Source organism: Oncorhynchus keta, chromosome 10 (genome assembly GCF_023373465.1).
Source record: "Oncorhynchus keta strain PuntledgeMale-10-30-2019 chromosome 10, Oket_V2, whole genome shotgun sequence".
Classification (NCBI taxonomy): Eukaryota; Metazoa; Chordata; class Actinopteri; order Salmoniformes; family Salmonidae; genus Oncorhynchus; species Oncorhynchus keta.
In genome coordinates this window covers 25598403-25625368 of record NC_068430.1, presented here as the reverse complement: position 1 = coordinate 25625368, position 26966 = coordinate 25598403, and the positions used below count along the sequence as shown (strand labels likewise).

The window sequence follows — 26966 nt, the reverse complement described above, 5'->3', positions numbered from 1 at the left end:
CTAGTGTGTCTACTTTGAAACCCGAGTATGTGTCCCCCCCAACACACACTCACACCAAAATAGCTTCCACATGTGGACCTTTGACTAGTGCTTGACCCTATTAACCCAAAACAAGGCCTACTAATGACACCTCACTCCTGGTCCCAGCTCAGCTGATTCACTGACTGATAGTCACACACTGACAGACAGACAGAGACAGCCAGACAGACGGGTCCTATCAGAGCTGGTTCCTCATCTGCTCTATGTTGACCAGGAGGAGGTCAAACAACAGATGGTGGGCAAAGGATTACTGCAAACTCTGTCACAGTCGAGTTTAAGTTAAGCACAGCTCCTCAGCACAATCACCAAGCTGATTATTGAACTATATGCAACCTAGTGTGTGCGCATGCGTCTGTGTGTAGAGAGACTTGTAAAAGAAACCCACCCAAATACAATGAAGAACTCTCATCATGTACCCTTTTATTTAGAGGACCCTAATCATACACTCATGTTCAGAAAACAAGGATCTGGGATTGACTGGCACAGAACCAGCAGAGTCTTATCACCTTTACATATGATATCAAATCCTAACCAAACACCAAATCTGATCTACCCAAGCTATGGAACCCCTTATTACACAACAGAAAGCCTGAAGATCTACCTCAGAGATTTCAGAAAAATAATAATTTGTAGCTCTTTAAGGAGATTACAAATATTTTGATCGCCCTAAATTGGAGCGCATTATCACACAAGGAAAGAAGGGAGGCACAGGGAGGGAGAAGCCTTTGAACAGGGAAGAGGGGGGAATCATGACGAGTCTGAAAATAGCCTGATAATTTGTGGTCTGACACAGAAGGCGTCTGATGTAGCGGATGGATCCACAGCTCTGAACAGGAGAGAGATACCTCTTCAGAAATACATCAATTCCAGTGTGCAGAGAGCACAGATATCCAACAGTCTCCGCTGGCTTGATCATCAGCACGAGAGGCTTGACAATAAACACACACAGGCCACCACAACAACCTGGCTTGCTGAGAATTGTACCCAGGTCAATCAATACAAACGTCAGACTGAAGGATGTACAAATGAATAGCTCCCACCCAGGTATTGTGCAAGTACATAAGGCCTCAACAATAGGTGGGTAAAAAGCTAGGAAACAACCTTTTAGGAATAGAGGAGTCAATTATTACACTTTTGTAATGGTTTTGAAATCAACATTGTCATACGCCCCATAATTTTGCTCTAAGGTGCTAGGTAACAGAAAAACACAGACCAAACCATTGTAACAAGGATGTATGGGAACAATAGCTATGTGTAGGAACATTTACTTTCTTTTTACTTTTGTAATAGCTGCCATGACACAGTACTGTGGCTTTGAAATCCCAGCGGTTCTTAGCCAAGCACACTGACTTCAGGGTCTTTATCCAAGCTAAAGACCCTGAAGATCACTTACAGCTGTCTGCCTGAACACAATTCCCTGAGAAGCCCCTCTGAAATAATATTATGATTGTGGCCCTTCGGGGCCCATTTCCAATACAGAAGGACTGTGGTATATTGGTCTCTCCCTCATCATTAGAACCTACTGGAGTTCACAGGTGCTGGCTGGTCCAAATCCAAGTCTAGCAGGCAAGGCCTGATGACTGTCTCAGTGATGAGGCTGCCTGTACTGGGCCAGGGCCTTTGTGGGTGTAGAGACAGACTCTTTGTGTTTGGGCAGAAAGTCTGTCCACCGACCACTCAATTGTCTCACACCATTAAAATCAGCCACGACAGTCCATCACCTCAGACTAATATATGCACTGGTTTCTTCTATGGCTAACCCAATGAGGCGTGCACACATGTACAGGATAAGAGCGTCTGCTAAATGACTTAAATGTTAAATGTTAAAGTCGGAAGTTTACATACACCTTCGCCAAATACATTTAAACTCAGTTTTTCACAATTCCTGACATTGAATCCTAGTAAATATTAGGATCACCATTTTATTTTAAGAATGTGAAATGTCAGAATAATAGAGAATTATTTATTTCAGCTTTTATTTCTTTCATCACATTCCCAGTGGGTCAGAAGTTTACATACATTCAATTAGTATTTGATAGCATTGTCTTTAAATTGTTTAACTTGGGTCAAATGTTTCGGTAGCCTTCCACAAGCCTCCCACAATAAATTGGGTGTAACTGAGTCAGGTTTGTAGGCCTCCTTGCTCGCACACACTTTTTCAGTTTTGTCCACACATTTTCTATAGGATTAAGGTCAGGGCTTTGTGATGGCCACTCCAATAGCTTGACTTTGTTGTCCTTAAGCAATTTTGCCACAACTTTGGAAGTATGCTTGGGTCATTGTCCATTTGGAAGACCCATTTGGGACCAACCTTTAACTGATGTCCTGAGATGTTGCTTCAATATATCCACAAAATGTTCCTGCCTAATGATGCCATCTATTTTGTGAAGTGCACCAGTCCGTCCTGCAGCAAAGCACCTCCACAACATGATGCTACCACCCCAGAGCTTCATGGTTGGGATGGTGTTCTTCGGCTCGCAAGCCTTCCACTTTTCCTCCAAACATAACAATGGTCATTATGGCCAAACAGTTCTATTTTCTTTCCTCAGACGAGGCAATTTCTCCAAAAAGTACAATCTCTGTCCCCATGTGCAGTTGCAAACCGTAGTCTGGCTTTTTAATGGCGCTCTTGGGAGCAGTGGCTTCTTCCTTGCTGAGCGGCCTTTCAGGTTACGTCGATATAGGACTCGTTTTACTGTGGATATAGATACTTCTGTACCAGTTTCCTCCAGTATCTTCACAAGATCCTTTGCTGTTGTTCTGGGATTGATTTGCACTTTTCGCACCAAAGTATGTTCATCTCTAGGAGACCGAACGAGTCTCCTTCCTGAGCGGTATGACGGCTGCGTGGTCCCATGGTGTTTATACTTGCGTGCTATTGTTTGTACAGATTAACATGGTACCTTCAGGCTTTTGGAAATTGCTCCCAAGGATGAACCAGACTTGTGGAGGTCTACAATTGTTTTTTGAGGTCTTGGCTGATTTCTTTTGATTTTCCCATGATGTTAAGCAAAGAGACACTGAGTTTGATGGTAGGCCTTGAAAGACATCCACAGGCACACCTCCAATTGACTCAAATTATGTAAATTAGCCTATCAGAAGCTTCTAAAGCCATGACATAATTTTCTAGAATTTTCCATGCACAAAGTAGATGTCCTAACCGACTTGCCAAAACTATAGTTTGTTAACAAGAAATTTGTGGAGTGGTTGAAAAACATGTAAACTTCTGACTTCAACTGTACATGTAAACACAAAAGCCATATTTTTTAAAGACTGTTGACTGAGAAATATTGATCCTTGTTAGTAAAAGAATGAATTGTCACAGTGAGTCACAGTAGAAGAGAAGACTTGGGTTTATTTAATTCAAAACCGTCACCTTCTGGCCTATAGACACTAACAAAATGCGCGCGCACACGCACACGCACACACACACACACACACACACACACACACACCTTGTAGTCCAAATGCATTATTCACTGTAAAAGGTGCACAGCTTGCCAGAGTTTGAGCATTTACAATTCAAACAGGGCAGAGGCTGAGTCTGCATTGAGAGAGGCTGTGGCACCAATCTACATACAGGACGTGCCTGACATACCAGATGAAGAGGTGGTGAGAGACCCAGAGAAGAATAGGGAGTGGAGGGAGATAGAGGAACAGGAAGCAAGAGAGAGAGAGGAAGAGGGGAGGTATAGTGAGCAAGAGAGATTGAAATAGAAGAAGGAAGAGAGAAAGAATCTTTTGCATAAGTGCATAACTGAGGCTTCACATGATATGATGTCTGTCACATGATGTCCCTCGCTGACGTAGGCGGAGGGTGAGGCCTTAACAGTCACAAGGCGATTTCTCTGCTACCCTTGCAAACCTGGACCCCTGGAACAAAGACACAGTCTCTGTGTGTGTGTCTACTGGGACATTGCAGTCTCAGCCATCAGTTCGTTGAGATGTATTTGTTTTAGATGTAATAATAAAAGGTCAACTTTGAGACACAGATAAGGCCACTGTTCCTCTCAGGAGGACCAGCTTCACATTTACACAACACAGACATTCATGCCCAGGCCAACAGTCCCTACAGACTCTCTGGGGCTCCCATAGACATTCATCAAAACACACTGAATTGGACCATATGAATGGATAGATACACAAGCTGACAGAAGACCCATGTCAAGCATCAACTCTTTAACAATTAAGATATGGAAACGCCCTCCTAATATGGAGGAACACACACACAAACCTTTGGACGTCCTTCTGTCACAGGACGAGATTAGCCATTGAGCACCTGCTCACACCCCCAGCCTGTACAGATGTAAGATATTCATTTGAGCCAGTTTGTTGCAGGAAAATAATCCTAAAGCAACAGGAAATGTGAATTATTATGTGGATTATAATCAATGCACATTTTAGAAAATAAAGTCTGAAATTTCATAATGGGAAATTAAAGTTCAGAAGCCTTTTTAAACCTCAAATACACCAAAAGTTCTCCTGCAACAGGCAGATCAAATGAAGATTAACATCTGTATGGTATGGTGACACACACATGCCACTAAACCCCACCTGTCAGAGTGACAAAGAGAACACCTTGGAGTGGAACACCTCGGACGACAGGAGTGGAACACCTCAAACGATGTCAGACCCCCCGCCTATCCTTCTCCGATATACAGACACCTCTTCTTCCAACACAACCCATAATGGCCCTACATTTAATACATATCACTTTCACTCTTTTGTTCCTATCTGGAGTGAAAGGAAATATTTTGGACCGCTCATCCCAGAGTGGATACCAGTGCAGGAACATTTACACATGCATCATGGTTCTGGATCCAGTCATCATAGTCAGCCTCCCTAGTAAAACACATTAGGAGACAAACAAACAGAGATTCTGATTCAAACCAGATGGCCAGATGCAGCAACAGGGCTTGGTGAACTGCACTGTGAAACCCATACGGGCCGGCTGAGGTTAAGTCACCGTTTATAGGTGATATTTCTCAACAAGACATGACAATGGATTCCCAATTTATAGGTCACAAAATGCCTTTTTATGGCTAAGGCGTCACCCCTTTTACCTAAACAGTTTACATTTTACTCAGCATACTTGTATACAGCATTCATTATGTGTGTATTTGGCTTCAATCAGCAGACATTAGAGGCAAAAAGAGGAAGAAGAGGATTTAAGTAAATAAATAAGACCAGGCCTGCTCATTAGAATCAAACGAGAAAGAAATTACACCCCAAAAGACTGTTAAATATGTGAGCCTTTGATCGCTGCCCTAAATGAGCAAGATCCACTCTACAGAAAGGAATGTGTGCGTGTGATGATATAGACTGAGGCTTGCTTTACAGAGAGGGGTTTAACTGAGGTAAAGCTAACCTAACTCTAAAAGTATGCAGCACAGAGCCATGAGTCAAGAGCACAGACCCAGAGACCAGGGAACTATTAGTCTGAACATTCAGCAGTCCAGGTGTTGACAGCTTGAGGAAACACGTCACCTCTACCGTATAGAAGAAAGTCTGATGAAGATTTAGTAGAAAGGTAGAGACATTTTGTATAATAAGGTTTAAACTAGGGTAAAGCACAAATAAGTGTCGATGCTTTTTACACTGTATCGTGCAGTAAAATATTGTCTGTATAATTTGGTATCTGTTTGTTATCACATTGGATTTTTACTGTATGTTCATAAGAATGGAGAGCGGGATGGTTTTCCAATATTTTACTGAACAGAAAGCCAAGTTCATCACTTGCTTTGCAGCTGAATTAGTTATCGTGAAGCATACTACTAGATTATAGGTACACTAGACCACTATGGAACATTCACAACATTGCATGTGTCTGACAGGATCCAGCCTGGTGAAATGTAAACAGAGTCCCCCTGGCTTGGCCTGCCTCTCTGTCCACTGTCCTGCGTGTGAGAAGACCACAGAGCAGAGGATTATGGAGGGGAAATGGATGTTAGTTAAAAGCTGACCTCTGACATTGATACAACAGTCTTTTGATTCGCTGGATCAGGGTGTTCTGTTCTCTGGTGTGGGCTTTAAATGCAAGCTGTCACTTAAATAAAGTCATTATCTAGGTTTTGTCTGAGCGTCAACTGGATAAAGATGATAAATCCCTCCCCAATGTGATTCTGTATGGTTTGTTCTATTCGTGACAGAAAGCCAAACAGACAGTTGTCAGATTGTTGGTTTGTTTGAAACTGCCAAAAGCATAGAAAGTGCTGTTCCACATTAGTGACACCACATCAGGATCCTGCGAGAGTGTGGTTAGAGAGTGATGATTTCACACCTACGATGTGTAATCCCTCCTCCATGATGTCTCAGTCCCCAGTGAGCCTGCAGTATTCTCCTGGTTAACTTTAACACATGACAACCTGCATATTCACCACATCACTCTGCTGGGTTGGTGGCAGTGTGGTGGTACTGAACTTACAATAACCTGTGATGCCATGGACTGGACTGATTCTGGTCGTTAGATATGACATCCTATTAATAGTCAAAGCTAATTTGAACACGTTCAACTTCAAACTGAGTGAAAGAAGAACGCTGCCTGCTAGCTCAAACTACAAGGATATCAGGTTGAGAGATAAATCACTGAGTGGCCTAAACATGAAAAATGGCCTTGACTTGTTAGTTATATAGTCTCCTATTTCACAAGACACAAGGTCCTAAACTTTTCAATTGCAATGCAGACTTTATGAGTTCAATAACTCTATGTGACTCTGCTACACTGAGACAGTCCAGACAAACCGTGGGTCATTTATTTACATACCAAACTATCAAACCCTCAACAGACCAGTAAAGGGTTTGCTTTTCATTGTTAGATGTTATTGCACTGTTGGAGATAGCAAAATGCTTGTGTTCCTACACCCGCAAAAACTTTCTGCTATGTGTGTGTATGCGACCAATAACATTTGATTTGATTTGATTCTGCAGTGTCAATGACACATTTTAGGAGGGGACCCTTACCTGATGTCAATTACTTGAAATGAAACACTATCCCTCACAAAGTGCTTCATTCTTAGAACTGTCTGGCTTATCTTAAAAAAAAGGTTGAGGTTCGTTGAAGCTTATCTACATGAACTCAATCCAAGTTCCTCACTCAGTCTCAACTTTACAGCGATGCAGTGAGCTGGATCAAGCGAACGCTGAAGAGCAATACTGAGCTGTTCTCAGGACGTGTAGTACGACTAAGCAGATTATTAGGACAAAACAAGGTCACTGGAGTCCAAAGCCAATTCAATTCACAAAATAGCTATTTTTCCTCTCTCCTACTGCCTTCCTTCTTCTAGCTGTTAATCTGGCTGTGTTGTATAGGCCCTGCCTGTTGGCTCTCTGACCATAGCCATTACCATTATTAGGGTGACAATGTTATTCTGGGCTGGCCAGTTGTCAAGGCACCAACAGGCACCAGCAGCCACTCACACACATCTCCTTGGGAATTAGTCAATTTACACAAATAAATGTGTCCCTACAAGAGAGAGCATCTGCGTTGCATTCAAATATGCAGTGCTATACGGAGTTGCTGGAGCAAGAGTTCGGGTTTCTTGTGCAATAATTCTCCTCTAGGATTGGAGGATTTAATAGGGTGATATTGGTAAGGCCTACTGAAGGAACCTCACATGGTGCTCATTCTGAAATACTCTTAACGCTGCCTCCCATCTCCCACTCGCTACCGCAGGCACACATGCACGTACACACACAACCTTTTAAACATGTTACATCCATAAACATGGTGTAGAATAGTCTTAAAAGTCTCATGTTCTCAAGTTTCAGGTGGAAGACCATTACAGTGCCCAGTGGTGACATTACTATCAAACGGAGATACACTGGTTACACTATTCTTGTGGGGACCTAAAATCCCCAAATGGTCCCCACAAAGATAGTAAAATTCTCCCTTGTGGGGACATTTTCCCACACCCCCATGAGGAAAAATGCTATTTTAAGCTTAGGGGTTAGGTTTAGAGTTTGGGTTAGGGGTTAAGGTTAGGGTTATGGTCAGGGTTAGCAGTTAAGGATTTTGAATGGAAATTAATTTTAGCTCCCCACGAGGATAGAAGAACATAGCATGCGTGTGTGTGTGTCAGTTTGTGAAGGAATGTGTGATTGTGTTGCCCTGAGTGTCATGGTGTTCAGTGTCCCTCATGAGGACATTTCCCATGTCCCCATGAGGACAAAGGCTATTTTAATCTTAGGGGTTAGGTTGTTATGTTTAGGGTTACAATTAGGATTAGGGGTTAAGGTAGGGTTACGGTAAATAGGTTTAGGGTTAGGGTAAATAGGTTTAGGGTTAGGGTAAATAGAATTTGGAATGGTAATTAATTTTAGGTCCCCACGAGGATATTAGAACATAACATGCGTGTGCAGGTACATGTTGTGTGTGTGTGAGGTTGTGAAGGAGAGGATGTGCGTGTTTGTTTTGGGGTGTTCAGGATCTCTCGAAGCCGTACGTTGTCCCTTCTCTGATCACAGGAAGCTGGCAGTGCCTCAGACCTCCTATTAGAGGCAACTTCCTGACCTCTCCCTCTCCTTTCAGATGGACTGATAAGCAGAGTCCAGAAAAGCAGAGCGGCTACTCTTTCATCTATGAAACACAGGGCTCACTAGCGTCCTCCTGGCTATTAATAGACACGCACACAAAGTATGGACGCTTAAACACCTCAATATGCATAGCCAAGAGAAAAAGGCTTCTGTATGTATAGAATCTTTGGGACATCATAAAATGTTGACCGGTGATGAAGGACCTTTCTGTTCTCTATAATATTCCTCCTCTGTTTTGTTGTTGAGCTTTGACGATATCTGCTACTGCGTCACTCATGGATTCTGCTGTGTGCTTTGAGTCATTGTGAGCTGTGGATGTGATGGGGACCAAAAATAACACTTCGCCCACTCCTCGGATGATGCAGAATACGCAGTATGAAAAGCCTGAGCATGAGGGAATAGATGCAACACAGTCCGCAAGACATCTTGGGCCAGATACAAGCAAACCTACACACCAGAACATGTTCATTTTAGCTTATAAACATTCATTTATTACACCACTTCAAATATGATTTAACATTTAAACAATGTGATGTACCACTGTGTTGGTTAGATTGAATTGTACCATGGTCATGCTTGCAGCTCAATACGCTACTAAAAGGCAACCAATATCCAGTCAGTTGGCTAAATCAATAAACCATTCCAATACATCAACACTGACTGCTGTGTCATCAAATAAATTTTTTGTGACTAAACAAATGAATACTGCTCCAATGAAAATAGGAAGTGCCACCATTTTCCATCCCAGAGGGAAACATTTAAGTGAAAGTGTTAAAATGTCTATTGTTTTGTCTTTTATCCACCTGACTTGGGCCCCTCTTCTGATTTGTTTGTTATGTTGATTATATATACATTATATGGATATAAAAAAATAATTGAATCGACAGTGAGAAACTAACTTTCTGGCCATATTGGTGATGAAAATGCCAGGCGATAACGTCAGATACAACACTTACCTCTGCTGGTGACTCTGGGCTAGGGCTGAAATCTATCCTAATACTTTAAATAACAACTAGGTGGTGTAACAGCAAACTCAACATCCTGCGTATAGGACTCATCGGAGTTCACCAGAGTAAGGGGACTGTAGATGAACATAAGGTAAAAGTTAGACTGCTGAACATGCCAATAGTCACAGGAATGTCATGGGAAGTGGAGAGGGGCTGGTAATTAGGTGAGGGGACAGAGATAGATACACCAGAAACACAGCTGTGGCGGTATCTTAGCCAGTGTGTGTGAGTGTGTCAGCGCTGGCCTTTGACCCTGGCCTAAGGGACACAGAGATAATGACTGCATCGCCTGATGTTAACGGGAAAACATGTCAAATGACATGAATGAACAGTGCAAACCCTAACAAGTGTGGGCGGGTGGAAATTGTAGGCTGTGGTACGTAGTGAAGTCAGTGTGTGACTGACGGCTGCGAGACTCCCCCTTTATTCCAGGTGACAGTTCATTAAGCCAGGATCAGCACCAGTGGAGATGCAGGCGGAATAAGTCCTCTAGACTCCAAAGCAGAGCAGAACACTGCCTTCATGGCTAGAAACTACTGGGGAAGGAGCTCTCCGGGAAAATCCAGGATTTATTCACATCAAGGGGGAGAGTGCATTGATCTATTTATTCTCCTAATTTCAGAGTGGAACAAACATGTAAACAGCAACCACAAGGTTTTTATGCAAATCGAACAAAATCACGAGGACGAATGTTTTCCTACAGGAATGTAAAGTTACAATGACAGTCAAAGTTACAAATCGATTCAGAATACCAAATGCACTTCTCCAGACATTGGGATTCACTTGCCCTCTCCCTCTCTCCTACATACTGTAGATAAGCTGGTCTACATCACTATCTAGTGAGTCTGTCTCTCTCTGGGTCAGAGGGATTTTCGGATGCCTATCTGTCTCAGTCCAATACACAGAGTGCTTGGCACCTGTTCAGTATGACCTCTAATAACAGTCTAGGAAAATAGATGGGGATCAGACTAAAGCAACAAGACACACAGAGATACCCCTAGTCTGGCACAAGATTACAATATGTTTTTGTTCAGGAATCAGCTGTGGAACACACACAGTGCCATGAGGACCATCTCTCATGGTTGTTAAAAACATGTAATTGCAGATCACTATTAAGAAATGATAACACAATAATAAAAGCTGGGTGACCATTTTTAAACATCCATATTTGATAGCTATTGCTGCAAACTAATTGCCCTTTAGGACAAAGGATATGTACTCCAGTCTAGTCTGTATGAGACATGTTCGCCTCCCTGTGGAAAAATAAAAGCGTTTCAACACTGAGACAGTAAACACAAACAACTAAGTGAAGGTGGAGAACAAGACTCCTCAGAGCTTAAAACAAGATCTGGTCCCATAGAATTAGAAAACAATGAAAGTTACCCCACAACACTGAATAAAAGGTTTTGAACATCCCAGAATGAAAAGCACCTACTCAAAATGCAAGTCACCACAATGCTGAGTCAACACAAAGAGAGCCTGTTTTGGCTTGTGACTTCTGGGCTCTCTGATTATGTGGGTTTTCTGGCACTGGCACACTGGCCAGTCCACAGCGTCAAAGTCAGGGTAAAGACCCTACTTGTGTTGTCTGCCCGGGCCAAGACATTAATCAACAGCACTTCAATTTGGCTTTATGGCTGTTTTAGAGAACAAGATGCACAAGTCGATGGGTTGTAGGAATGTGAAGCCTTATACACTACCACAATTATAGTATAGTTAACATTTGCACAGCATACACTAATGACTTCAAATATTTAATTTATGTTAGGGAGTAAACATTATTTATAATAAGGGTTACATGGATGGCTCTCCCGTCAGCAAAATATATTGTACCTAAACCCTCCCTGAACGCTTGAAAAAAAAAAAAAAAGTGGCCCTCGTTTAAACCCTAAATAATAATTCAAACAAAGTGGATAACAGAAAACATGTCTACCGTTTACCCTCAATTCTTGGACAGACCAAACGGTTCTTCATCCTGTAAGCATTACATGGCAACGCAGGAATTTTGATAGCGCACAGGGCTGAGGGCCAGAAGGTTGTGGGTTTGCAGACAACTGTGGACAAGAATAGGGTGGAAAGATACAATGTTTTTACTATAAATGTTATGAATCTATCATCGTATTTGCAGGTCTGAGAGAAGAAAAAAAAAATTGCCTTTTATAAAAATTTGATGCAATTCTACATAATTTTCAACATTAGCGGGATATTATTTTAATACCACACAAATTCATGAAATTACAGGCTAGGGAATGGACAGATAGCTAGGCCTGTGTTCATCTTACCATATTTATCCAATGGCAAATTAGTGTCTTGTTCGCCACGAAACTGTCCCTGTTGGCAAATAATTAAAAATGAGACGTCATGCAGAAACATTAAGCTTTAATTTCTGGCTACTCTTCTTCCGTGGCTTAACCCAATGAGAGGTCACAAGTGTTTCCCTAAAAGCTGTCTGGGTTTTAGGGCTGTCTCCAATTGGTCTAAATTTTAAATCATGTCTTAATCCATTTTTTTTCTATTTAATGAGGCAAGTCAGTTAAGAACAAAAGTATTTTTTACAATGTCATATATAGACACACCCTATGTGTTTTAATGAAATCAACTAGATACAGTGCTTTCGAAATGTATTCACACCCCTAGACTTTTTCCACATTTTGTTACAGCCTTATTCTATAATGGACTAAATAAAAATAAATAAAACCGAAATACCATATTTACACAACTATTCAAACCCTTTGCTATGAGACTTTCAAATTGAGCTCAGGTGCATCCTTTTTCCATTGATCATCCTTGAGATGTTTCTCCAACTTGGAATCCACCTGTGGTAAATTAAATTAATTGACAAGATTTGGAAAGGCACACACCTGTCTATATAAGGTTCCACAGTTGACAGTGCATGTCAGAGTGAAAACCAAGCCATGAGGTCGAAGGAATTGTCCGTAGAATGCCGAGACTGGATTGTGTCGAGGCACAGATCTGTGAAGGGTACCAAACCATTTCTGCAGCATTGACTGTCTGCAAGAACAGTGGCCTGGATTATTCTTAAATGGGAGAAGTTTAGAACCACCGAGACTCTTCCTAGAGCTGGCCGCCCGACCAAACTGAGCAATCGGGGGAGAAGGGCCTTGGTCAGGGAGGTGACCAAGAACCCGATGGTCACTCTGACAGAGATCCAGAGTTCCTCTGTGGAGATGGGAGAACTTTCCAGAAGGGCAACAATCTCTGCTGCACTCCACCAATCAGGCCTTTATGGTAGAGTGGGCAGACGGATGCCACTCCTCAGTAAAAAAGGCACATGACAGCCCGCTTGGAGTTAGCCAAAAGGCACCTAAAGACTCTCAGACCATGAGAAACAAGATTCTTTGGCCTGATTGCCAAGCATCACGTCTAGAGGAAACCTGTCACCATCCCTATGGTGAAGCATGGTGGTGGCAGCATCATGCTGTGGGGTTGTTTTTCAGTGGCAGGGACTGAGAGACTAGTCTGGATCGAGGCAAAGATGAACAGAGCAAAGTATAAAGAGATCCTTGATGAAAACCTGCTCCAGAGCGCTCAGGACCTCTGACTGGGGCGAAGATTCACCCTCCAACAGGACAACGACCCCAAGCACACAGTCAAGACAAAGCAGGAGTGGCTTCGGGAGAAGTCTATGAATCTCCTTGAGTGGCCCAGCCAGAGCCCGGACATGAACCCGGTCTAACATATCTGGAGAGAACAAAAAAAATAGCTGTGCAGCAAAACCCCCCTCCAACCTGACAGAGCTTGAGAGAATCTGCAGAGAAGAATGGCAGAACCTCCCCAAATACAGGTGTGCCGAGCTTGTAGCGTCATACCCAAGAAGACTCTAAGCTGTAATTGCTGCCAAAGGTGCTTCAACAAAGTACTGAATAAAGGGTCTGAATACTTATGTAAATGTGATATTTATGGTTTTTATTTTTAATAAATTAGCCAAAATTCCTAAACACCTGTTTTTGCTTTGTCATTATGGGGTGTAGATAATAAAAACATATGTTCTAGAATAAGGCTTAACCTAACAAATTGTGGAAAAAGTCAACGCACTGTATGCATTGAGCATGTCTGATGCTTTAAGCTCACTGTTCGATGAAATAACACTCAAATGACTCAAGAGGGAGCCAGAGATCAAGGTCATTAAAAAAAACCTGACCCGACTATCCACATGCTCCTACTGGTTTTCGCAGATTCTGCCTTACTCTCCTGAAGTTGCCGGTAATAGGCTACATGAGGAGTCAGAAAACTTTCATGTGTAATGCCAATTTATCTTACCATTTCTACTGATCTGCGTGCCAGTTATGGTTTTCATATGTACATTTGTAGAACGGTTTAATTTCATTATTATAATAAAGTCTTCGTATCTCAAAAATCACTGTCACGTGGTTAATCAAAATTCTATCTAAATGAAAATTATGCAAACCTAAAAAAGTAACTTCTATTGCCAACTATGTAAAAAATAGCCTATAAAGCTAACAAATAAAAACATTGCAGCCTGCAGGTAGAAAATATCCTGATAAAAATAAATATATCACATTGGCTATGCACAGCCTGTCTGCAACGAACTTGAAACACTATCAGGTTGGGTCTGGCCTGAAGCTTCTTGCAACAATGTAAGACATATTTTGGGCCCTCAGAGTTACCCGAGCCAGTGAGCTTGGGACAGATACAGCTGTAGGCTATTTGCGCAAGGGATAAGAAGTAATCAGGTAGGCCTATTTTATGACATTTCCACTGGGTCACAACACAGTCATCAGATTACCATATTGCAAATAAGAATACAAACACATCCGTCATGTAATCATTAGCTTAAATGATGACACCCTTGTAACAGAAAACACACATACACGGATTTCATCTCCCTGAGCAGCGTAAAGCATCTGTTACAGGTGTCATAGATAGCAGCATCATTACAATTTGGATCTCATCCAGACTAAAGATATAATTTCCCCTCTCCAGGTAGACAAACACAGAAAGGCCATAAAGAGCAGCGCTTACAACACAATATTTCAACATGACTGGAGATCAAAGGAGAGCGCTGGATAGGAGAGACACTGTACTAATAAAACAGGCTCTTATCTGGGGAGTAGTCCTTCCACAATGACCTCTGTTTGCATCACATGGGGTGACTTTTAGATACAGCTAACCCTGGCTCATCTCAACTTTTAACATGCCACTCCATTGGAATTCACGAGCCGTCCGATTGGCCCTCGGTGTCTCAGCGGGTTACCACATGCTTCCCCGTTTCCGTGACCACCATATCTAATGGAACGTTTAATAATTTAAAAAAAAGAATTACAGCCAATCAAAGACAGCTTCTCCCTCTTGAGCCCATAGAGAAGCTTTCAGAGAAGCAACTGATCTTGACCCAGCCTTTGATGCAGAGAGAGAGGAGTAAGAGAGTAAGAGAGCTAGAAAGGGAGGGGAAAAAGAGGGAGGATAGGCTCCCAACCCTGTCAGAGGATCTGTAAAGGTCAAACTATGATTAATTTCAGGGTTAAAGAGTTCTCTGGGTTTGTATTATTGCTGAGCAAAAACCCTCCGGCGCTGTCAAAACACAGGCGTTTAAAATTGGATCCTCTTAAATGACAAAGACAAAACATTCAATTTACACAATAAAAAACCGCCACAACATCTCATTTGCCTCCTGACCTAAATGAGTGTTACCACACGGCACAGATGTTGCTGCTTACCACTTCAAAGGACACAGGGAGTGGAGGAGATAGGGATTTGGTCCAATAATTACCAGTAAACCTCTTCAGGGCTTTCACTGGAGGTTGGCATCCATCTCCATGCCAATACTGACACTACATGGTAAATCCAACAGGCCTATTGTGTGGTGGTGGCCACCAGGGTCTCTCCCCCCGCCCGCCCGCCTTAGTGCTGTGGCCTCTTCAGAATTAAAAACGAGAGGGTCCTCTTTAAAGGGACATTCATATGCCAAACCAGGCTGACAGTTTTATTTGACCGGGCTACTTGTTAACATGATGAATAGCAAGGTGGGTCTGTGTTATGCAGATCAGATGGGGTTACTGTGAGGACAGACATCAGTGGGCCTTTAGGGCGCTCACTGAGGCCGGATTAAAACTCAAACACCCTCCATATCCCTTCTCCTCTGATTTTACTCCAACTTGGGTTTCAGCTTCGGCCAGTGGTGCATACAAGAGTAGGCTTTTTCCAAATACCAAGACTAACCTATTGTACTACGTGAATTAAGATACCGCACGAAGAAATTACTGCAAATGGGAAGACTTTGCAGGAGTTACAGTAAAATTACTATAACCTGCCCTAGTATTAACTACTGGTCAAGTGTTAACATTCAAGCACCCTTATCATTGGCAGTGGTGCGCCAACATGCCTTGGCAGTGCGTTAGCTGAGTTATCGAACATGCCTTGGCAGTGCGTTAGGGGAGTTATCGAACACAGCTTTAAAACACACCAGTGGAGAGTTAAGTGGGTCACACGATCAGGCTGATCAGATATCTGCTCTCACACAGTGCTCATGTTAATAAGCTCTGTAATGAGTCTCATTAGCACGGAACAAAATCAATCAAGCCAACGGCTAGCATTAATAATTCAAAGGAGCACGTTGTGCAAGTTAAATCCACTCCTGTCTTCCCCTATCCTAACCTCCCCTGCCTACAACTGCCAACTCTGGTTACACAGCTACACTGGCTCTCTGACACACTTGCATTAGGGTTAGTAATGTGCAGCTACTTTTCATCAGAATATATTGGCATTATTGAAATGGACAGATTGAATTGTTCTGAAGCCAGAGGCAAATCAAACTAATCCCCTGAATCAATACAACTTGGCATACAGCAGTCTATCCATCCTGTAGTCTATCCATCCTGTAGTCTATCCATCCTGTAGTCTATTCATCCTGTAGTCTATCCATCCTGTAGTCTATCCATCCTGTAGTCTATCCATCCTGTAGTCTATCCATCCTGTAGTCTATCCATCCTGTAGTCTATTCATCCTGTAGTCTATCCATCCTGTAGTCTATCCATCCTGTAGTCTATCCATCCTGTAGTCTATCCATCCTGTAGTCTATCCATCCTGTAGTCTATCCATCCTGTAGTCTATTCATCCTGTAGTCTATTCATCCTGTAGTCTATCCATCCTGTAGTCTATTCATCCTGTAGTCTGTTCATCCTGTAGTCTATCCATCCTGTAGTCTATCCATCCTGTAGTCTATCCATCCTGTAGTCTATCCATCCTGTAGTCTATCCATCCTTTAGTCTATCCATCCTGTAGTCTATTCATCCTGTAGTCTATCCATCCTGTAGTCTATTCATCCTGTAGTCTATCCATCCTGTAGTCTATTCATCCTGTAGTCTATCCATCCTGTAGTCTATCCATCCTGTAGTCTATCCATCCTGTAGTCTATCCATCCTGTAGTCTATCCATCCTGTAGTCTATCCATCCTGTAGTCTATCCATCCTGTAGTCTATTCATCCTGTAGTCCATTTAGAAGACAGTAGCTCACAGTAACGCATAACGTATTCCCGTTTGCATACATTGCTTTTCTGAGAACAAATCATGTTATACTAAAGTGACGAATTCTTATTGGAGTTTTCCTTTAGTCAATCTTTTTCAGAAAGAGTGTGAGAAACTGAGTGTGATTGGTTGGATGAAAGCTCAACAGTGGTCGGTGAAGAATCTGGTCAGTAGTAGACCTGAGTAATTTAAAATGGATGGCACTTGACTGGGCCTTCAATAGGACCTGAATGGGACCAGCCAACACAATAAAACCACTGCGGAAGAGTAGGTATAAAACCCCTGGACACCAGCTTAGCGGAAGCTTCTTTATAGCACAGAAGAAGGAAAGAAGCAAAAAAAACTGCCGCGAACTCTTCCTGAAATCTCAAGCTCCTGAACATTTAGAAAAGCATCAATATTTTGGACAATTCTGGAGATACACATGTTAAAGTGTAGGGAATGGTAGGGGGATGTGGATCTCAGCGCTTACTTAGCCCAGTCCCTTTTACTGTTAGTTATTCATTTCTGAGAGTTCAACACAGTTCTTTACATGGCCTGGCTTTCCCAACCTCCTTGGCTTTCCTCCAGACTCACACAGTGCATGTCATCAAAGAGGGTGCTATTGTGCAACTATGTCTCTGACATCAGCAACAGTGGCTGTTTAAAGGCTGTTATAGAGAACAAGATATATATATATATATACACATTTTTTTTTTAAATAGCCCAGTCCCAATCCCAACCCATATACACCATGAGCATCATCAATAATTTCCCAGGGAGACAATTCAAGGTCTGGTTTTGGCAGTCTTGCAGGTCCCTGTGTTGACTTAGCAGTTTTGGCACTCTTAGTTAATAAACAGCAGGGTTATATAGTAGCCTAGCTACAGTACTGTCTATACTATGTACGCACCTGCCTTCTCCGATGACCTAATCTCCAACACTGAGGTCAGCTAAAGTCCACATTCAAAATAAAACACCCATATCTACATCAATCGGCATGAAAACATACTTTGCTGAGAACCAGGGAGGAAGAGACTGGTTGGAGTGTTTTCTTTTAGAAAGGAACAAAGGAGTTCAGTGATGTTCATAGCCATAAAGTTCCCTCGCACTGTTCTAGCTTCTGCACACAAAGCAGAGTTTTCAAGGCCGTCTGTAAGAAATGTCTGCCGTTGGGTTGGTTTGTCGGGAAAAGGTTTACTTTTATTGTGGCACTGCAAACACAGGCAATTAAAGGCACATTCCAGAGGTTGGCTGTTGCCCTGTAATAGTTTACAGAATGGAGGCCTGATGAGCCTCTGCCAAGACTGGCAGCCCCTCCTCTCTCAGTGTAGACCCTCTTTTACAGACAGACCAGGCTTGGCCTTCATTAGGGCTGCTTACATTGCTGATAGAGAGGACATGTCGCATAGAGGGATGTCTACTTTTTCTTGGAAGAAATTAAACCATCATGTAGAGGTAAAAGTTATTGCTTTCAATAATCGAAGAGTGCCCCGATTTAACACTGAAAAGAGCTTTTGCTTGTCCCACACAGTTTAACTAATAATTTTTGTAATAAAGTTTGCACACACACAGTTCAACTATTTTAAACAGTTCTGGAAAATGAATGTTGTCTTAATATATAGCCTCATAGTGAATCATACCTAAACACAATACAGTTTATAAGTGCTGCATATGAAAGTCTACCCAACGCTCATTCCTTTCACTCAAAAACAAATACAAGCGGAGAGTGTGTGTAGAATGATTGCTTCAAATATCCCATACTGCATAAATGGCTTTCTTAAAGTCAACTTATGTTAGGGCACACAGATCATGAACAATGCCTTGCTGACTCTGATATGCATGGCTGAGTCCATTAAAACCTTAACACATGAGGGCTTCAGTAACTCACAGGTGTCCTCCAGACCAGTGCTCTAGCAGAGAAGGAAGTGTCCAATGCCTCAAACTGGAATAGAGATATGGTCTATACTATTCAAGAGCAGTATGTATTCAGAGTTTCCTCAGGATGTTTTCTCAAACAAGGAGCCAGCACTATTCCACCTTACCAACTACCACGACTGAATCTTTTAACTGATACTAACTGAAGTTTTTGGCAGGCAGGGAGGGAGTAGAGAGATGCCCTGTAAAAGTAAGGGTAAGTGTATAAATAGAGAAGGAGAGAGAGAGGGTCCCTACCTCCATTGGTGCAGAATGAAGCCCGGTCACTGGTCTCCACACACGTTACACAGCTGTTCACTCTGATTCAGAAAGGGTGTTCAGCTAGTGACAGAGAGAAGAACCGATATATGATACCTCCTTCTATAACGCATCTCTTCATCAAACACATACAATATGCTGTCTCTCACATGACAACAATTCACATTGGGACAGAGTAGGTTTACAGATTATCTCGAAAGGCATCGAAATTTTGAGACATTACAATGACATAAATCCAGGTGCATTAGGCCCTACTCCCTTTGAGTATATGACCTGGGCAAAATTCCCCCAAAATACCACTGATACAAAGAAAATATGTTGGAAAAAAATATAGTTCTGTGCCTCAGTCTAACAGTTCATAAAAACAGAAGTCTCTATGAAAGGTTTGACAAAGTATGCGTATTGGCGTAGAATACAAAACCAACTATTCATCAGCAGGCCAATTAATGAGACTTAATTAGTCTTTGATTTGTATTGGTGGATGCGTTATCTTTCCCGAGCAGATGTAACTTCCCCACGGAAACGGTACAAAGAGGATTGCACTGCTTTGCCGATTGAGAAACAAAGTCCACAGACTGCATTTACACAGCACAGTGTTTGTGGAAACTGGTAACCACACTGATGCCGTTGTCATGCAAGCATCGTTTTATTATATTTCTGCAAAAACGTGGGATCCTATGAAAAACGACAACTTGCATCACTCACCGTTCTACTGGATTCTCTCTTCTTGGAGCTGCGAGTGAACATACCAGTCTTGTTCCAGGACGGTGGGATGAGAACTGAGACCAATAAAGCAAAAGGTACACTTGAAGAGTGTCCGCGCACGTTCGTAAACAAATCGTGGCGCTCGACTTTCCTCAAACAGAGAGCCCTGCCCTCGCGTTTCATTCATCAATGAAGAAGCGCGGTTTCCGGATACTCCAGCTCTACCTTATTGCCTCCAATAGAAGCAGCAAATTCCGCAGAATATATTCGTATTCACAGCTAAATATTGCAAGTAACACTTTACACTGTCGTTATTAATTACATTTCTAAAAGTAAAGTGTTAACCACGTTCATTAGGCTACATAGAATCAAAATGTAATTGACATTACAAGTGAATTGTCAGAGTATTTTTCCATCATATAGGCCTACTGTATGAAATAAACTAAACAGTTGGAAAACTTTGCCTTTGAATCGTTCATGAGTTTTCCTATGCTAATGTTTTACTGTCAGACTGTAACCAAGCCAACCCAAGAAACTCCCCTTCTCAAACACAGAACTGAGGACTCACTTCACTGTATTCTCTCCAAGTCACATTTGGTCAGAAATTATACAATTTTCCACCATTTGTTTGATGAAGTGTCCAACTTTTTCCTCCCACTCTGGAATTTCCCATTTCAATTTCCTGTGAGGTATAGCAGGCAGAGTTGGCTCTCCAACAAGTGCTTGCCATTCACCACCAGAGAAAAGCTTTGCCGCATCACCAAGACTCAGGCAGACAGACTCAATGCACTCGAGAGCTTTGAGTCCCAAGGCTTTTCCTCTCAAAGGAGAATTCTTCACAGAGAGCAGAGCCATGTTAAGAATATCACTGCAATAATCTCCATGCTCAGGGCTCTATTCACTTTACTGGGCAATTGTATATATATATTTTTTAAAATCTTAGATTCATTCAAAGGATGGTATTACTGCCTAATATATTATACAACTCATTGAATTCCCTCTTGGCTTTTCTCTATCTTCAACATGCTCATGTACCACTCAATTCACTACATTTCTATGTGCTTACCTTGCTTCACTTCCCACAATGTTCAGACATCTTCAACACTTTTGTTCAGACATCTTCAACACTTTTGTTCAGACATCTTCAGACATCTTCAACACTTTTGAATCTGGAACTAGGTTGCACTACTCTGAAGAAGTCAGCGCTGTCTACTGTTTGAAGGTGAGAGCTTTGATCTTAAGACTTCCTCTCTCCTGTGGACTAAAACGTCCACAATGTTCCACATCAGCAGGCTCTATACAGACAGAGAGAGATATATACGCACGCTCGCGCGCTCACACACACACACACAGTTTGTGTATGTACAGCAATGATGGTGATGGTGGTGGCGGCTGTTCTACAAGGTGTTTTATCTGCCACTGGGTTTACCATAATCCTGATGTTATCTAAAAACAGGATGAGGATCATCATGGTCGAGGTGTCTCATTTATTTTTTCCAGGGCATGCCATGATTTTTTACCTCACAATTTTCAGTGTTCAGAAATAAAATGTCCTTAGGATAAAGGACACATGTGTTGGGAATGTACAGTAGAGCCCCAGGACCTATAAGGACCGAGGTCACTGTTTAATCTGTGTGGGAAGATCTGGGAATATGTCTGATTTGAGCACACACAGGCACAGACATAGACAGACACAGATGCAAGCACAGGTACAGATGCAGACACAGACACAGACAACCATAACCCCCCCCCCTCCCCACACACACACACACCTGATTCTACACAATGGTTAGATATAAACTGTAGTTCAAAATAAAAAAATACAAACATGGAATAGAATAGAAATTGTTTCTAAATATTCACTCCAGTACAAGATGATGATGATGTGAAACCATGTAATCTATACATAATACACACAAAACACATATTCCACATTGACAGGGGACTCCAACCACTCCCAGCATAAAATGTGCTCTAAAAAAATATGAACATGCAGTCTGCACAGCTCCACGAGGTTAGATTAAAGAAACAGCTGAACTTGCTCTACTGCATAATTCAGAGGTAACTCTCCCTGCACTGCTGCAGGGGGAAATGTCAAAGCCTTCCAATGGAATACTGCATACTAAGGTGGTTTTAGTAGCAACCCCACAAAGGGGTTTTCTGTCTGTTACCACTTAGTTAGCATGGCACAGGGCTCTGGTTGGTGATACAGGGTGCAGTGACGCTGAACTCACCCGAAGGGGAGGAGGCAACAGTTCAGGTGGGACACTGCGGCTGCTCTAACCCTAGGCTAAACACTTTACCTGGATAATTATATCAACCCACCTATTTAGCAGTCTGTTCCAGATTGAGTATTGCCAGAGGATATGAGTGAGCATGTGGTTGTGTATGAATTGCTGATAAGGTTAGATTGAGCTCAAGTCATAGCACCTCATATAAGTACTCATGGAAACAGATTCCATGTGATTAGGATGCCAATAAAACAGTAGATACGTGTCCACTGAGAGATTGTAACTCATAAGCATATTAGAAAGTGATTGGAGAAACAAGTTAATTACCCAGTTTACCTTGTAGGTGTCAGAGTAGTTGTTCGATCTTCTCCTTTTGACAGTGATATTTGAAGTTGGAGCTGTGAATGACAGTGTGATCCTAGCACCTGGGCTCCGTAGACTTACAGGTGTTTGCTGGGTCTTGTTAAAACAGAACATGCCTACGTAAGGAAGGATCCATGGAGATGGTAAACAGTAACCATACCAGGTGAGTTGGAGGGCGCGCAAGCACACACACACATACACACATTCTACTGGCAGAGATGTCGTTCTAAGTAACATAGCTACACATGCTTTTAAAAACAATCAATCAAATGCTCATAACCATAACCAACATCTATTTTTCTGGCATCATGTTAGTGCTGAACCAATGACCATAACATATTACAGAGGACCTACCTCCTACATTGGAAAACATGAGATTGAATGGGCTGTTTAATTTAACCTGAGGTCTGGGGGAATGTCCATACATCTGGTCAATGTGGGTTGCTACAGTACATTGGATGTTATCTCTCTGAGGATTGATACTCTGCCAAAGACCAGTGGTTTTGTTTAGATAATGACATGGTCATGGTCCTTGTATATTAGATCCACAACATACCCACAGAAGTGCTACATCACAAACTGTCTGGACACGAAAACAACTGGTTTCAGACCAACCTTATTACATTGAATGCAATATCTACTGTAAGCTACTGTCGTGTCTTTGGCATCATTAAAGGTGAAGACTGTTATTTTATTAAATCAATTCTCTGTAATTATTTTTATGTGATTAAACTAATCATGTGAATGTAATTAACTAGGAAGTCGGGGCACCAAGGAAAATCTTCAGATTACAAAGTTATAATTTTCCTAATATAACTCTTCAGATATTTTAATATCTGATCAATTAGTCTTCTAATTAATGAATTATTCTTCATCTCACTTTAGTCTCATTCCAAACGTCGTAAATTGTTGGTTATCTGCACGAACCCAGCCTTTACTATGAATCATCCATACACCAATTGGCTTAACCTGTTAAGTCGACCCTCTACTTTTTCGAACATTCTGTTAAAAATCGTGCAACATTTCAGCGCCCTGCTACTCAGGCCAGGAATATAGTATATGCATATGATTAGTATGTGTGGATAGAAAACACTCAGACGTTTATAAAACTGTTTAAATCACGGCTGTGACTATAACAGAACGCGCGTTTCATCGAAAAGTGCAGGAATATCTGATCACTGAAATTGAAAAAAATATCCATCCGCGACTTCAAGGAATTGTTCAAAGTGAATCGAATTAAATGAGGCCGAGGTTGCAGTGCCTACAGCTTCCACACGTTGTCTAGAGTCTTGTCATTTGATTCACAATTGATTCTTGGTCTAACCGAATCAAGGGAATCGATTCCCTCCGGTCTCCGACCGGATGTTTTGGTCGAGCTCTCTCCAAGACATTTTTTCGAAACAGACACCTATAGAATTGACATCGCCTCCTGATTAATTGTATTGCTTATTAACGTGTACTAATACCTAAAGTTGCATTACAAAAGTATTTCGAAGTGTTTTGTGAAAGTTTATCATCGACTTTTTGAATTTTAAAAAATGACATTACGTTATGAAACACTATTTTTTCCGTTTATCACACAGTCTTCATAGATCGATATCTAGGCTATATATGGACCGATTTAATCGAAAAAAAGACCCAATAGTGATTATGGGACATCTAGGAGTGCCAACAAAGAAGATGGTCAAAGGTAATGAATGTTTTATATTTTATTTGTGCGGTTTGTGTAGCGACGACTATGCTAATTATTTTGTTTACGTCCCCTGCGGGTCTTTTGGGGTGTTACATGCTATCAGATAATAGCTTCTCATGCTTTCGCCGAAAAGCATTTTAAAAATCGGACTTGTTGCCTGGATTCACAACGAGTGTAGCTTTAATTCAATACCCTGCATGTGTATTTTAATGAACGTTTGAGTTTTAACTAATACTATTAGCATTTAGCGTAGCGCATTTGCATTTCCAGAGCTCTAGATGGGATGCCTGCGTGCCAGGTAGGACCAAGAGGTTAATCATTTATTTAATAACTAACTAAATAATCACAGAAATGCATAAACAAACAACACAGTAGATATGGTTACAAGGAAATGATAGGGGAGGTTCCCTAGTGGGCTAAGCAGATATGATGGCTTGGTGGACAAAGGGAAGTGGGTGTGGACTGAAAACATGCGGGAAAGACAAATGGAATCACTATACAGTTGATAATTATATTAATTGAAATGCTAATCCTTTGTACATGAACGCTCACTCATTCAGGTATAATTGCAATTAATATATATTTACGCCCAGTGTGTCGTCGTGATTTCTGTTGGAATCCGGTCCTTCTGCAGAGAGTCAGTTCATCAGCATCTCTCTCTGCTTCCCTGAAAATCAAAGTATTTTGTGGTTAGAATGGATACTTCAGAGTACCATTCAGAAATGTTCTCATAGAATAGATGTTTTGGCGGTTGTCTGTCTCGCATCCCAGGTTGACATAATTTCTAGCTGCAGACTAGTAATTAGAATCTAAGATTTGCTCTTATTCTGTTGGGATTGATTGTCTCAGAATTTAACCATTTCCACCTGTGTAGCCAATACTCCATGTGGTATGGTTAGGAATTCAACAACCATTGCACCCTTAGCTTATGCTGAGGTTTTTGTGGTCTGAAGAATATTTCCTCAGGAGGGGTTTTTATTTGTAACAATAGGAAAGTGCGGTTCATGTCGCCAGATCATGTCTGTGCTCACAGAGGCGGGCCAATGACTTAGTTAAACTTTAAAGGGAATACAATTCTCTCTAAAGGTTTAACATCACAATACATCATTTCACAAATAGTTTCATCTTTACTCATTCATTTTATACAATAATTAGATGCAAACCTCATGATTTTGAAATGTACAGATTCAGAGATATAGTTATGTGTGTTTCCTGTCCTCACTGAGGTCACCAAATGAAACACACTCATCATACCCATCCCTTAAGTGTCCACAGACCATTACCACAAGTGGATATTTTGTTTCAAATTCCCATTTTGGGGATTTAGGAGTTTGCCATGTGAAATCCTTTGTTCTCTCTGTGTCTCTCTTTCTGTATGGCCAGGAGGAGAGTCTCCGCCAGGAATTCATGGCCTGAGATAACAGAACCTGGGTGTAGGAGAGAGTGAGAGAGAGGGGGGGATGCCACAATCTACACCCAGAAAGGGCCACGTCATGACACTACCTACCAAGAATAATTTCCCTGTGAGCATGAAATCTGTCATGTCATTTCCAGGAACAGCTCTGTAGAAACACAAGGTATTCTGGCATGGCACTGTCAGATCCTTCTTCTTGGTAGAATGATGACTTTCTCTCTCCCTCTGTCTCTCCTCACTTTTATGCTACTGTAGACACTCTCTTGCGTTTAATAGAGCCCTCTGGATCTGTTGACAACTAACAGCTAAAAGAATCCGCAAGCTCCCTACAATACACCTGAGATTTGGTGTATTGTAGGCTTGCACAAACTAGCTGGAGCCTCAGCACACAACTTATTTGAATGCATTTTCATGGCGCCCCTTGGTCATAGCATTGGCTTTGTATTCCCAAGTCCCTTTCATGTATGGTTCGTAAGCTACAGTATGACAGACAGTCAACAGCACATGGTCACAGTACTGCACATCTTAGAAAAAACTACCAACCAGTAATTACACCTGGAGGACCAGGTGACTGTCTAGAGCAAACCCCCATAGACAAACAAAGATGGGGGGAGGGTTCACAGAAACATATGCACAGCGTAAATCTGTTTTTTATGGTATGGTCGGGAAAGTGCAATAATGTTAAAGTGATCATCATGAAAGCAATGAGCGCTTTATGGCAGAGGCATGTCTTCTCTCTTGTCTATTCATAGCAAGATCATAGCTATTATTACCTTTATTATTATGTGTTATTTATTATTTTGTGTTATTATGTGTTATTACCTTTCTATTATTTCTCTATTTTCTTTCTGTCTGCATTGTTAGGAAGGACCATGAGTAAACATTTCACCGTTGGTCTACACCTATTGTTCACTAAGCATGTGACAAATAACATATGATTTGATATTATACTTCATAGTGTGATACATCAAGGTTTGTGTATGAAAATTATGTATTAGCATACAATGAGGGGAAAAAAGTATTTGATCCCCTGCTGATTTTGTGCGTTTGCCCACTGACAAAGAAATTATCTGTAACGGCTTTCCTCCTCCTCTTCTGAGGAGGAGTAGTAGGAAGGATCGGAGGACCAAAATGCAGCGTGGTATGTATCCATAATGTAATTTAATGAGAATGAATACAGAATACAAAAAGAACAAGAGAAACAAAATGAAAACCGAAACAGTCCCGAATGGTGCAAACACTGAAACAGAAAAATAATCACCCACACCACACAGGTGGGAAAAGGCTACCTAAGTATGATT

General features: G+C 41.6%; 1 protein-coding gene across 3 annotated transcripts in view; it reads right to left on the bottom strand.

Moving 5' to 3' along the window:
* Positions 1 to 20327, bottom strand: part of LOC118388428 (prickle-like protein 2) — a 112341-nt gene extending 92014 nt beyond the window's left edge. For 2 of the 3 annotated variants that reach the window (XM_035777507.2, XM_035777506.2), the window contains exons 1-2: positions 19965 to 20327; positions 19239 to 19322 (exon numbers count right to left, since the gene is read on the bottom strand). The gene's annotated coding sequence lies outside the window, so the exon portion shown is untranslated. Of the gene's footprint in view, positions 1 to 11518; positions 11633 to 11860; positions 11910 to 19238; positions 19323 to 19964 lie in introns of all 3 variants that reach the window. The other variant, XM_035777503.2, reaches the window with a different exon arrangement.
* Positions 20328 to 26966: the final 6639 nt, after the last annotated feature.